The following is a 14,729-nucleotide window of genomic DNA, read 5'->3' on the forward strand; positions in this document are numbered from 1 at the left end:
GCATAAGATATTAACTCCTATTTTCTCATTTAATATATTGTCACATCAGATTTCATCCCAGGTGGAGATGCATTTAATATGTAATACATAAGCTAAGGTGAAGCATTGAAAGGTGCCTAAGTTGAGTTGATCATGCTCTGTGTTATTGACTCCTTGACCAGCAACACGGTCATGTTCTTACCCTGCACGCTGGCACCGGAACAAGTGTTTTGTACCACTCAAGTCAATTTTGAGGATTCTTCAGAGGAGTATTTATCAGTTTCCAGCTCAAGTTTATTCTTCGGTTTCATTATCGCACGAACCAGGTCCTCCATGCCGGAGCAGTAGCTTCGACATTGTAGGTTCCCACCGGAACGCCGTCCTCCTCAACTAGATCTCTGTGCCCCCCTGGAGGAGTCCCCTTTCAGCTCTTGCCCACGCACTACCTCTTCGTCTACTGTGCCTACGGCAAGCCGTCGCTCACGCTGCTGCCACCCTTCACCAAACGTTTGCTTCCAGAACTTGAAAGCGTAGGTATCCTATGCAACGATGAACATCTCGCTGCAAGCACACCCGGTTATCATCACAGGAATACTCGGACAGAGAAGGTGGTTGGACCTCAACTATTTGTTCTTCATTCGTCTGAGTGGAAGTCACAAATTTGTCGTCTACCGGTCCGCTTTGACAACAAAGAGGATATGAACAAGTTTCATACAAGGTCGATGGATAGGGTGGTTTCCTTCAGGACTTATTTGTGCTGGATCGATCTCCGTTTCGGCGCTCTGTTCTACAATGTGCTTGAAGAGCCCCATCTGGTCACATATGTAGGGTTACCTGTGGATGATTGTGTTCTTATGTGTGCAAAGACATGCATGGACATGTACACAAGGATTTGCGTGGTAGAAAGAGAAGGCGGGCCACTGATGTGATGAAATTCGTTGATGTTACGCCTGCAGAAGGATATGTGAAGGACCGAAATGACAACTAGAAAAGAGTGAATAGGAGCCCTTAAAATTCTTCAACAAGAACAAAGCATATGTCATATTTGCACCCAATGCACCTCAAGAATGAATCACAACAAAGCGCAACATAAAACACAACAAAAACACCACAAACTTCGCACACAAAGGACACTGAAAGTTCTGATGAGATAAGGAATTCAGGGTAAAACAATTGGACTAAGTTTACTGAGTTCTGGGCGGCTGGCGGTCAGATCGATGTAGGTGGTGGTCAGACAATGTGCGGATAGAGAGGAATTCGGTATTGAGTAAACTTGGCGGTTAGACTGGACCCGTCTTGGTCAGACTGTGGGGTATGGCGATCTGACTATGGATCTGGCGGTCAGATTGTGGATCTGGCGGTCTGACTCCTGACAAACCAATAGAGGGCATGAAACTAAGAATTTTTGGCCTATTCTAGTGGTCTAACCGCAAATCAAGGCAGCCTAATTGTTGATAAGCCAACAGAGAGCAAGATACTAAGAATTTTTGGCCTGTTCGGGTGGTCTGACTCAAGTTTGTCCAAATTACCTTGCTTGAGAATGAAGAATCTACATCCAAACACACGAAAGTGACTCACCTTGGGTGTCCTTCCGAATCTCAACTCATAGGAAGTTCTGTTCAAGATCGAATGTAAGAAAATCTGATTTGAAACATGACAAGCGGTGTTGATTGCCTCAGCCTAATACTTTCTAAGAGTTTTATGCTCATCGAGCATCGTCTTGGCCATCTCAACAAGGGCTCGATTCTTTCTTTCAACCACACCGTTCTATTGAGGCACATAAGGTGAAGAGAACTGATACTCTAGTCCATGTTCTGCACTAATCACCTGAAATTGAGCATTTTGAATTCCATGCCATTGTGCCTGCGAATAGCTCTCATGACATTGTAAGAAAATTTATTCTTCAACCTTAACCAAATCTCAAAAATGAGAAAATGCCTCGTCTTTTGTTTCCATGAAAAACACCCAAGAGTACCTCGAAAAATCGTCAACAATTACAACGTGAAAAATGAACAAAGGAGAGATACATAAGTGACGGGTTATTACACGACCCATCACTTATGTCACCTTAGGTCGGGACCAGGTATTTACCCGTCATAGATAACAAATAATAGGTGAAGATTCGTAATATTACCCATCACATATAACATGAGTGACGGGTAATAACTTATCCCAAGTCATAAGTGACGGATTTTCCTGCATCAATCATAAGTGACAAGTCATGTTACAACCCATCACTTATGACTTGGCAAAGGTGATGGGTCTCCCTAGGCCAGTTATAAGTGACGGGTCGTAATATTACCCATCACTTATAACAAATAATAAGTGACGGGTAATATTATCACCCGTCACTTCTTACTTAGATCTGTTTTAACGAGGAGAGTTGGATCGGGCCCTCCATGCCAACAGTGTGGATCAAGGACTTACACTCGGTAAAATATATCATGATCTCAGGGATGAGGACATATTAGGTTTCAATGATAATGATCTCAAGGATTTTGTGGAGAATGTGGACTAGATGGTGCGGGATGTCAAGCGGCACGATGAGTATAACAATGGTGAGTTTGCTAAATTCCAGGACTTTGTGCAGGATTCCAAGACACCCCTTTATCCCAACTGTAAGGAGAAGTACACGCGGATATTTGGGAACCTAAATCTTCTACAGCTGAAGGCAACCTATGGTTGGACTGATAAGTGTTTCAAAGCATTGCTGGATCTGCTAAGGGACATGCTACCGGAGGGGAACCTGCTTCCCGAGGGCATCTAAGATGCGAAGAAGATAATTTGTCCTTTAGAACTGGAAATAGAAAAAATGCATGCATGTAAGCAGGATTGTATCTTATTTCGTGGAGAGTATGTAGAGCTAGATCAATGCCCCATTTTTGGAACTCATTGATATAAGCGTAGAAATGACGATGGTGACGGGGATGGAGGCAAGAACAGTAAAGGTGGTCCTAGGAAGGTGGTGTGGTATTTTCTATCATTCCCCGTATGAAGCGTATGTTTGTCAACAGAAATGAGGCACAATTGGTGCATTGGCATTGATCGTTGTAAGAATGATGCAATGATACGGCACCCCGCGGATTCCGCTCAGTGGTGAATCGTTGGTTCAACATTTGGTTGGTTCACTGAAGAATTGAGAAATATTAGGTTTGTTATGAGCACAAATAGCATGAATCCATTCGGTAACATGAGTACCTCACATAGCACCTAGCCTATTGCATTGTTGATCTACAACCTTCCACCCTGGCTTTGTAACAAGCAGAAATACATTATGTTGTCAATCTTGATATCAGGACCGAAACAACTTGGCAATGTTATTAATGTGTACCTTAGGCCTTTAGTCGATGATCTTAAGAAACTCTTGTCGGAAGGCGTCGAGGTTTGGGATCAGTACAAGCAAGAGTACTTTACCTTGCACGCCATGTTGTTTGTCACCATCAATGATCTGCCAGCACTTCGTAACTTGTCAGGTCAGAGCAGAAGGAAAGGTGAAGGTTGCCCACATTGCTTAGTTGACACACACAGTTTGAGGTTGAACAACTCAAAGAAAATAGTGTACATGTTGTTTGTTAATGCTCTGTGATGAAATGGTGTTGAGACTTGGCATGATTTTGAGTTCAACTAGTTAGACATGTACATTCTCTAGTCTCTCAGCGATATATGGCAGCCCTTGGATGTTTCAGTCGGTGTATATTTTCTTAATTTGTTCTTGTACTATGAAAATCATGTTTTGATTTGGTTCTCCAGAGGGCTTCCTGTTTGATGTCTGCTAGGACAATGCAACTGTTAATACAGAGCATGCTTGCTCATATTTCTGACCTGGTAGCTGATATAGCTATTTATCATTGTCTCTATTTATGCTATATTGTGCTTCCTATGGTTAGATTGAGTACTATCTATTTAGGACAGAGGCACTGTTCTTGATGATGGTTTAAATCTAGAGATTAAGTTTAGTATTTATGACTAGCTATTGTCTTTGAAATCTGTTCAATCAGTGATATTTCAAATAGAATAGTTAGGGAGCAGGATTTTGAAGTCTTGGGGCCAACTGCTATATTATTTCTAAGAGCAATTTCATAACTGCTGTTTACCATTCAAGATGATCACATGATGATTGGTACTGTTACTAATGACTTGCTGTCTTTGTTCCAAGGTCATGTGTTTTGAATACCTATTATTCTTCTTTTGTGTTTTGATATGTGGAATAATATCAATGCTCTTATTATCGACTTATATAAAACAATCCGTTTGTTGCTTGCTGACAACTATTTGCTCAACTCTCTTGGTCCAAAGAACACAATACATATGCTCGATGTTGATTAGAGGTTATTAAATTGGGTGCAGTTTGCAAAAGTCCTTTGAGTGCAGTTCGGTTCATACAAAAGTCTTTTAGTTTTGGGTATCTTAGGGTAGGTGAGAATGGGTTTGCAGTTGTTAATGGTTTGGTTTCGTTTGGTTTCATAGAGATAATGGTTTGGTTCAGTTTGGTATGAGCTCCAAAATTTTGGGTTCAAACAGTTCGAACCCATCATCGATAACAAAGCTGATACTTAGTTAACTCATTCATCTTGATGTTCCCACTGATACCTAATTGATAACGAGGCTGAATCACTTTTTTAGGTTCGATTCCATCCATTTTTTGTTGAGGCAATTCTGACTTGTTCATCGGGAAGTGATCTAGCTCCGGAGATATATGACATTCTTTATCCTTCTCGTTTCCTGGTCTTCTCGGCTGGAATCTACAATGGTGGTGTCTCGAACAAAAGAACCATCTCTATCTCTTCTGATATCAAGTATTTTCATTTCATGCATTTAGATAAGCTTTAACCTTAATTCCTTTTCTTTCCTCTAAGAAACCATAGGGAAGAAGAGGACTGTCACCCTTGAGAAACCAAAAGCACAGAGGATGCTAGCACTAGAGGCCACACCGGCACAAGATGGGGTAGATAGGAGCCCAAGCCCACACCTGACGTCCTCCTCCAGCAGCAGTGAAAGCCAGTATCACAGTCAAGCCCGGACCCGTCACCGATGCGGGAGAGTCGATGTTGGGCAAGTGACGAAGAATACAATCCCGCCGAAGATGCATTTTATGAGTCAATGCTTTTTATACTTGTTGAATGGAGCAGTATTTTTGTTTATGTCAGCTCCCCTTGTTTTCTCTTTAGATGGCGGAAGCACAGTTTCCAAGCCTAACAACTGGTAGCGGTGCACGAGCCCGAAAGGCAAGGTCACAACTACAGTGGCCAATGGACAAGGTTACCATCACGGGAGTCGATGCTGATGGGGCTACCTATGGATGAAAAGGCCCTAAATAGATTTCGGAGGGTCTGAAAAGGACCTAAATAGATTTCAGAGGGTCACAGGACTCATTGCTCAAGAGAGGGTGCCGATAATGACTAAGTTTGAAGACCTTAGTGGCGAAGGAGTACCTGGAATACCCTGGAAACATGAGGGAGCATCAAACATTCGCTACACTCAATGTAGTAATGAAAGCGATCGTGAAACTTCACCGAAGCTTTAAGAGCAAGCTTGTGAATCGGTACTTATCTAAAGGGGTGGCACCCTTCAAGAGCTACAAGCACTTGAAAGAGGAAGATTGGGATGCTTTTGTGCAGATAAAGAACTCAGAGCAGTTCAAAAAGGAGAGTAGAAGAAGCAGCTTTAGGCTAGGAACAAGCATAACCACAAGACTGGCACAACTGGGTATGCTAGGAAAAGGGCCAAATGGCAGGCAAAGGATAAAAAGTTATTCAGAGAAGGCCACGAGAATCCTTGGCTCCACTTCCCGGGACAATCGCAGTCATATTTGCATGCAAGGGGTGCGCTATCCAAGAGCAGGGAAATCACATTCAGAGACACAGAAATCCATGCAGTCACAAAAAAAGTAAAAGAAAAGGCAGCCAAAGCCAGCCAATGTTCTTTCATCGGGGTCAGGGAACATGATGTTCTCTCAGTGGTGCTGGAGAACCCGAAGCACCCAGGTCGAGTGCGAGGCGTGTCAAGTTCTCAGGGCTGGAAATGCAGCTTTCCCAAAGACCTCACGATGTACAAGAAGAGGAAGAGGCCTGTAGTGGACATGGATGCATTGACACAGACATTGACACGGGATATCACCCAAAAAAGTTTACACAAACATCATGGAGCAGCTTGCAGCAAAGGGAATATATATTTTCATCCTAGCGGAAGCTAGCCCTGGAGCTGCAGGGAAGAGTAGCTGCGCCTCCAAGGAGGTCGATCAACAAGTAGTTGCTGACGTGACTGAGCGGATACGATTGACCTGCTAGAAGGGTCCACACCTTGCAGCCTTGTAATCAGGCCTGTCGGGTATCACATCGAGGTTGCAAGGGGTCAGTTGCTTTGAAACATCCGCATCTTATATACGGTCTCGATGCGTGCAGGCTATGTTGTTCTTCGGTGGACATGGTACATAGCAATGCCATCGATCACATGTTGGAGCTCCCCCCTAATGATGAAGTCACAACTCTAGGAGAAGCTCTTCGTCAAAGGATCTAGGGGAAGAGGAGCAACATCATTGTCTCCAATGCATCCCAGTCTAGATGAGTTCCAAGTGCACCGCCGCCACACCCCTCACTTCCAAAGAAGGCAGCTTCACTGCCTTCTCCGCATCCGACAGTCTCACTTTCAGAACCAATTCCAGCACCCCCAAAGAGCCCAAAGAAGAAGGAAAAGGGAGTTGAGAAGAAAGGCTCTAAGAAGAAACCCTGCCGAATATGTTGAATGCCATTGTACCGATGAAGAAGTCCATGGACATTGGAGCAACGTGGACTAGTGCCAACATGAAATTTCAATATGGGAAGCCCCTAATGATGGTAGATGGCCTAGCAAGGGTGGGACAAGCATGTGTCAACCTGCATAATTACTACATGCAGGCTTCTAGAAATAGCAATGCCACATCCATAGTCATAAAGTACAAATGACGACAACTCTTAAGTAATGACGACGGCTACTTCATTATGGGTTCAATGACTTATACGACCTCTTCAACCTTGATGGCCTATATGTTTTGTTATAACGGATCTTCACATTGTATGTCCCTTGAAATTGAATATTCATTAATTAATACCACTAAGTTTTGAACCTAACTATGTTGTTATCTGTAGACACTTGATGAAAGAAACAAAGAAGAATAAGGATTCTATCACATGTCTTGACCCTGAGGCCATTACAATATCGGTTATCCAATTCACCCTGATTATGCTATGGACCATGTGGTCAGGGCAATGCAACAATATTCCAAAATGCAGTACCTCATGGGCTCCCGTAACACCAGTAGCCATTGAATCTTACTAGTCATTTTCCTGAAGTGGGACTTAGTATTCTACCTTGACTCGTCAAGACCAGTAGGATGAAAAGGCAAACCTGGAGAGCATGATTACAATGCTGTAAAAGGAATGCTCGACACGTAAGTTCTGCATGACTTAGCTTACATATTTAACTTTTCTAACATTCAAATGCTCCCTAATTGATCCATCCTTATGCAGGGCTTTTGACAAGTATATTCGAGCTCAACCTGACTATGACGCGAAAGCCAACCACAAACTGACACACAAGATCGGGTTCACGGTAAATGCTACCTAACAGAATACCAAATGCTCTCTATTGCTGCATTTTTCCTTTTTATCTAATACTAAATTTTCTTTCCAGCAGTGCCATCAACAACCATCGGTCAACACTTGTGGATTCTAAAATGCGTGGAACATGCTCCTCACACTTCGCATGAAAGATATCAAATCCTCCTATGCAAGTTCAATATAAGATTATTCGTAGCTAATTTCAGTAATTAGTTTAATTCCATGATAACATGACATTGGTTACAGGTCAAATTATTTAGGAATTTGATGCTCTTTTTTTCTACAACGATGCAATTCCGGAGATTCGACGACAGATCGCAAAGTCATAAGCCCACACGGCGAGTTTCACTATAGAATCCCTAGGTTATGAGGTCTTATATATGTAATATGAGTTGATCAGAACTTTATAACATTTGTGATTCTGTAATGAATTGATTGGAACTTTATAAGCTTTGCGATTATGTGATTAAGCAAGTGATTATATGCATTTTTGTCGATACAGATTTGGGTGTGTTTCTGTTGTTTTCATGAAGAAGACGACTGCTAAATCTTGGCTATGCTCCAGGATGCAGCTTGGAAACAGGATATTCCTATAGGGTAAAATACACATAAGTGATAGACAACCTAGTTATCCATGATTTATATTAAATATAAGTGACAGGTAACTATCTTACCTGTCACCTATTTATTCCTCCCATCACATGGGTGACAGACATAAGTGAAGGGTAACCTAGTTACCCGTCACTTATGTTAGTACATAAGTGATGGGTTAAGAGGTTACCCATCACTTATGTTAGGACATAAGTGATAGGTGAAGATGTTGATAGGGGAAAACCCGTGGGTTGGCCCGATCTTCACGGCAGTAGGTACGACAAGAGATAACTTGCTGAAAAATGGAGCGGGATAACTAGCTTTATACCTGACAAAGGTTGGAATGTGGCCAAGTAACGAGGAGAGAGGCACCGAATCCTTGGACTCGACTCGATCTCCACGAACTCAAGAACACAAACCGGTAGCTTTAGACCTGGTCAAGGTTGGTTGCGACCAAGCGACGGGGAGAGAGGCACCGAAACCTTGATGGATTTCGACTCGATCTCCAAATGACTGCAGAACCACAAACCGGGACTGATCCACACAAAACGGTGCAGCCTAACTGGAAACCGTAGAGCACGAATTAGGGGGTCCCAGAGGAACCTTCACATATATACCGGTGAATCGGTCTCTCACAAGTCGATGAAGAACTCGCAAGAAATTTGGGGTAAGTCACTCAACAGCTCTTGGCTGGAAACACCATCTGGTGGATTTTTCTTAATTCATCATCGTCCCCCTTTAGCTTAGATACAGTAGGTATTTATACTAGGAACACCCCTCCTATCTAGGTGTGAAAGTTCTATAAGTTTCCACGAAAATAAAGGGAGATGAAAAGGTGAAAACATGGGTTCCCGAGAAGCCTCGCGTGATCTTCAGCCTCCCTGGCAGTCTTCACTTAAATGGTCATTACTCCTTAATGGGAAATCGAAAAGACGAGCCGTTTGTTGGAGGTGAAAGTAGACTTGATTATCTTTCTGTCCATGTGCATTATGCATGGTGAATCTTGACCAGTTTGTGCGTGTGTCTCTTGGAACATGGCTCTGATGTCAGGAGTCAGTGTGATGGTTCAGCTTCTGCGTAACTCGTCTCCTTCTCGGTGTAACTTGTCTCCTTTGGTCCAGCAGCAGCTCCAATATGCGTAAACCTTAGCAATACAAAAGTAGAACATTTAGGTAGTATAAAATTCTCATTTGTATTGTAATCAAATTTAGTAAGGAGAGAGTTCACCTCTTGCTGCAGTTTCCTTGCACGACTCCGTGTGATGGGTCCTTGTATTGGTGTAATTGGTGCTTGACTTGTTTCAGCTGGTCCATGGCTTGGCACATTTGCTGGGAGGTTCAGATGTTACCCGTCAGTTATGTCTATCACCCTAGCACATGGAAAACTCTTATAGGTGACAGGTAACAGTATGACCCGTCATTGATGACATCATTGGTGAAGGGTCCTTACCCGTCACCAATGACTAGTCATCAGTAACGCATTCGGGGTGACGGGTGCCGGACCCGTCACCCATGAGCTTTTTTCACGTAGTGAATTACAAGAGCATACCACTTCCCACCTGCCGAATGCACACGGGATGGACCGAACGTGTCCATTTGAAAAAGCTCTCCTAGGTGGTCAGTCATCACCTGTTTAACATGTGGATGAGAAGCAGCAATCATCTTTCCATGACGACAAGGTGCACAAACCAAATCTTTTTCAAATTTGAGCTTGGGTAATTCTTGGATAAGGTCAAGAGCACTCAAACAGAGAGTAAATCAAAGCTCATGTGACCAAGTCTCATATGCCACTTCCAAAGCTCAGAGGTCAAGATGTCCATTAAGCAACAAGAAAAACCAAAAGACTTGGAAAATTCCATTTTGAAAACTCAGCTAGCTGGAGAAATACCACACACAAGATCAGCAAAAGAATCAATAACATGGGAAGCTTTATGTTAAAACACACTTCAAAGCCATCCTCAAGAAGCTACAAAACTGAGAGTAAACTGTAGTTCAAGTTGTCGATCAAAGCAACCTCCTTGAGTACAAAGTGATCATTTACCTTGATGGCACCAACTGATATTACCTTTCCTATGTTGTCATCCCCAAAAGTGATGTACTCCTTTTGCATCACTCGGGTGAGACTAGAGAACCATTTGGGATTTTCAATCATGTGGCACGAACAGCCGGAATCCATTAGCCACATGTTCTCCAGGCCTCCGTCCTCCTGCTAGACATGGGAACAATTGTGAGTGAATGACTCAACACTAGGGTTAGTGAAATATAGAGAATACCAATGCTGAGCCACTCGTCCAACAACAGAATTAGTACAATGGTACTTATCCTTTCTCATAGGCGGGAAGCAAGCACCATGATGAGAAAAAATGTGGTCCCCCAAAGCCTTGAGACTCGAAGCAATGGGCACATGAGCCATAGCCATATGGAGCACGACGAGGTCCACGCTAGGCAAAAGCACCACCTGCAAACAAATGACCATTACTACCATGATGAGATCGAGCACCTTGGTTATGGCTAACTTAGTTAAAAGGCTCATGTAAACTATAGGCAGGGTAGCACATGTCCCGGTTGTTCGACGCCCAAGCTCACGTCTCTCATTTCTCTTGCGCTTGAAACAAAACTCAAATAGGTGACCCTCATGATGATAGTACTCACAGAGATATCTAACTCTTCTCTTAGGTTTGAGGTTCACTCTAGGATGCTCTCTTGGTTGTTTAGGCTTGCCTTTCTCGGGATGTTGGTTGCAGTGGATTTCTCACAAGCACTCACTCCAGAGACACTGCACTCCCCAATCTTCCCTTACTCATAAGTCACTTTAGTGTAGTCACACCCCACACCAACCCTATCCTCTCTCTTGAACTATCGATACGGATGTCCTATCTTCTCGATGTAGGATCAAAGATAACTCGTGGGACCTGACGAACTGTAGGTGATCACCCATGCCAATGCAAGGACTTGCACCTCTTTTAAATTCTCCCAACTACACTCTTTGCAGAACAATCCACGAGACCACAAGTGGATGATATCGAACTCTCAATTCCTAGTGAAAAAGCAATCACGATCTTGATAAGATGAACGCCCTATTCCCCTCTGTTGTGGCAGAAACCGAAGCAACAGGAAGAACAAGCACTATGGTTGTCTTAGATGCAGTAGAAATTACAATAAAATGTGGTCTACCCTCATGGGTCATGGATTCAACTATATATAGACCCTATGACAATAAAAACTAACTAGGACTTCTAAGACCTTAACAAGGAATTTAAGATTGAACCAACGTATTGTTTTGGTGACTAGCATCGACTCGAACAGATCTGACAATGGGGCCAGTTCTATTGGAAAGGATATGAGATAAGCTTTCCAACAAATATTTATACAGCCCAATCGGACTCCGTATGCAAGAGTTATGGAATTTTTTCTCCAAGTCTACCTGGCTGCCTTAAATCGAATCTGAATCGAACTAGAATCTTCTTATCTTCCTTTTCCATGCTAGGACCGATCTGATTTCATGGAGAACCATTGAAGAAAGTCTCTAGAAGTCTTGGAAGGTTTTCCAGTGTACTCGTGGCGCAGAACCCGATCTCCCTCTCCTCCCTCGAGATTATTGTGACATGTCCTTTCGCCAGCGAGTAGAAATGTGCATCAGTAGCAGCATCTTCATTCTTTGCAGCATTCCCATCATCTCTTTGACCATCGTCTTTACATGTAAACCTGAGCACAAGTAAGGTACTAACAGTAGGTATTATAAAGCTCTCATCAAGATTAATCAAAGTACCTAAGAATAGATTCACTTGTTGTTCTAATAGTCATGCTTTAGCTTTGGTCATGGGACCTAAGAATAGATTCACTTGTTGATATTTGGAAGCCTGAATCTGGTCTTGAGATGCTTGAACTTGGTCATCTTGATTATTGGTACTTGGGATGTTGTCATCAACTGTTCCACAATCATACCCAATTGTGGTTCCCTGGCAGACACCCAACTCAACACAGACCTATGCTGCTTGTTCTCATCCTCCAATCTAAGCATCTTAGCTTGACAAGTATGCAATTCGTCCAATAAAGAAGCACATGTATCACAAGCAAAAATAACAGCTTTAGAGCTAGTAGCATTAGCAAGTTTCTTCTCAAGATCCTTGAGTTTAGCACAGTTCTTAGTAAGTTCATATTTCAAGATTGGGCAATTTTTAGGCAAAATTAGGAGGATACCATCGCTAAAGTGCCCATATTGAAAAATACCATCGGTTGTGAGAATGGCATATGGGCCTAGGACCCACATGTCATCCTCACACTGATGGTATTTTCCAATTTTTGTGATTCTTGCGATGGTACCCAGCAAATTGCCCCATTTTTATAAGCTCCTAGCAAACGGGTCTAGATTTAACCTCTTCTAGATCAAGCTTAGCTTTCTCAAGCTCATCTACCAAAGAAGCATGCCTAGTTTGTAAATCAGACATTTGAATCATGTAAACACCATAAGCATCACACTCTGTCTCATCTACAACTGTGAGAGCAGATTTTAGCAATTCAAGTTCCATGGTAGCATTTTCAAATTTCTTTTTGTATTCTCTAAGCTTGTGCACATCAAACCTGAGATTGTGATCTTGAGCTACTAAAGTATCTTCTAGTTCATCTATTTTCATAGATAGCTCATCGGCAGAAAGTTGTACCTCCGAGTAAAGCTCGACGTCGCTTTTATTGTCGGCCATGAACCAAACCTCTCCCTTGGACTTGATGGTGTTGGTGATGAAACACAAGCCATTGAGGTTGTTGGTGATATTCTTCTTCTTCTTGTCCTCGTCCTCACTTGAGCTTGAAGAGTCATCATCGCTGGAGTCAACGTCGAAGTCGCTGAGGGAGGTGAGGAAGGCATGTTCCTTAGCCTTGAGCTTCTTGCGGAAATCCTTCTTCATAGCCTCATGATCAAAGTACTTCTTCTTCTTCTTATGCTTTGTCTTGTCAGCATCAAATTTCTTATTCTTGGGGCAATCAACAATGAAGTGGTTCAAATCGTCGCACTCGAAACATACCTTGGTGTTTCTTCTCCTCCGGTTCATCTCCAAGGGTGTCCACCTATTCTCCTATGACAGAAACAAGATATGACAAAGTAAAACCAATCGATGAGATGTTAGCAAAACCAGAATCGTCACTCGACTGGCCACCTCCCAAAACCAAGGCCATACTCTGGGAGTTTGAGGGATTCTCATATTTGGCTCTAGTCTCATTGTCAATCTCAGTAGATCTAACCTTGCTATACATCTCATCCATAGTGAGAGTTTCATAGTTAGGGGACTCAATGATAGCAGCGACTTTGACCTCCCAAACATTGCGATCTATACTATAAAGCAATTTTATTGCTCTCTCAGGATCATCATAGGGAAGTCTACCGTTCGTTCTCATTTTGTTCACTATCCCCTAAAACCTGTTGAACATGGACTCTACACTCTCACCAGGCAGTTGTCGAAAGTTCTCATACTCTCTCTGGTATGTATCAAACAACCTAGCCTTGACCTGTGTAGTCCTCTCGTGGAAGTTTTGCAATCTTATCCAAATAGCATGAGCAGTAGTAAGATCAGAAACACGGTCAAACTCAGAATGGCTCAAGCTAGAGATGAGAATGTTTCTCGCTTTGCTATTAGCTTCAAACTTATAAATTTGAGCTTAGCTAACGCGATTATCAAGAATCACAAATTAGACGTTCTGAACTATGTTCCACACTACAAACCCTCAGCTTTTAAGGTACGATCTCATATGAGTCTTCCAATAGGTATAGTCAGAACCAACAGAATATGGAACTTTGCTTTCTCATTACATTGTCTCCTTCTTGGATCACAAAGCCAGTTAAGTTATGGTGATCCTTACGAAGCTCCGATACCAATTGAAGGATCAGAACGAAGACTAGAGGGGTGGGGGTGAATAGAGCCCTTAAAATTCTTCAACCAGAACAAGGCTATGCCCTATTGCACATAAACACATCTCAAGAACGAATCACAATGAAGCGCAACACAAAACACAACGGAAACACCAGAAAACTGCGCTCACAAAGAACACCAAATGTTTTGATAAGATAAGGAATTCAGGGTAAAATAATTGGACTAAGTTCACTGAATTCTGGGTGGATGGCGGTCAGACCGAGGTAGGTGGTGGTCAGATGGTGGGCGGACAGAGAGGAATTCGGTATTGAGTTAACCTGGAGGTCAGACCAGGCCTATCTTGGTCAGACTGTGAGGTATGGCAGTCAGACCATGGATCTGGCAGTCTGACTCCTGACAAACCAACATAGAGCAAGAAATTGAGAATTTTTGCCATGTTCTGGTGGTTTGACCACAAATCGAGGCAGTCTAACTCTTGAAAAACCAATAGAGAGCAAGAAACTTTGAATTTTTGGCCAGTTTTGGCGTTCTAACCGCTAAACTTTGCCTAGACCACACATGAACACTTTGGACGTTCTCGGTGGCCTGGCCGCGGATCTTGGTGGTCGGACTCCTGGAATAGGATGAAAAAATAGCTTCTTCAACCTCTCGGGCCTACGAGTTCCAAAACTTGAAATCCGACAAAACAAACTCAAAATTCG

The 14,729-nt window shown here is 42.8% G+C and overlaps 1 long non-coding RNA gene across 1 annotated transcript; it reads left to right on the forward strand.

The window, feature by feature from the left end:
- Positions 1 to 7,043: 7,043 nt before the first annotated feature.
- Positions 7,044 to 7,877, forward strand: LOC133892043 (uncharacterized). The gene is made up of 3 exons (XR_009904346.1): positions 7,044 to 7,405; positions 7,485 to 7,566; positions 7,651 to 7,877. It is a non-coding gene; the product is annotated as an uncharacterized LOC133892043 (long non-coding RNA).
- The last annotated feature ends 6,852 nt before the right edge of the window (positions 7,878 to 14,729 follow it).

This window comes from Phragmites australis, chromosome 15, assembly GCF_958298935.1.
Source record: "Phragmites australis chromosome 15, lpPhrAust1.1, whole genome shotgun sequence".
Taxonomy (NCBI): Eukaryota; Viridiplantae; Streptophyta; class Magnoliopsida; order Poales; family Poaceae; genus Phragmites; species Phragmites australis.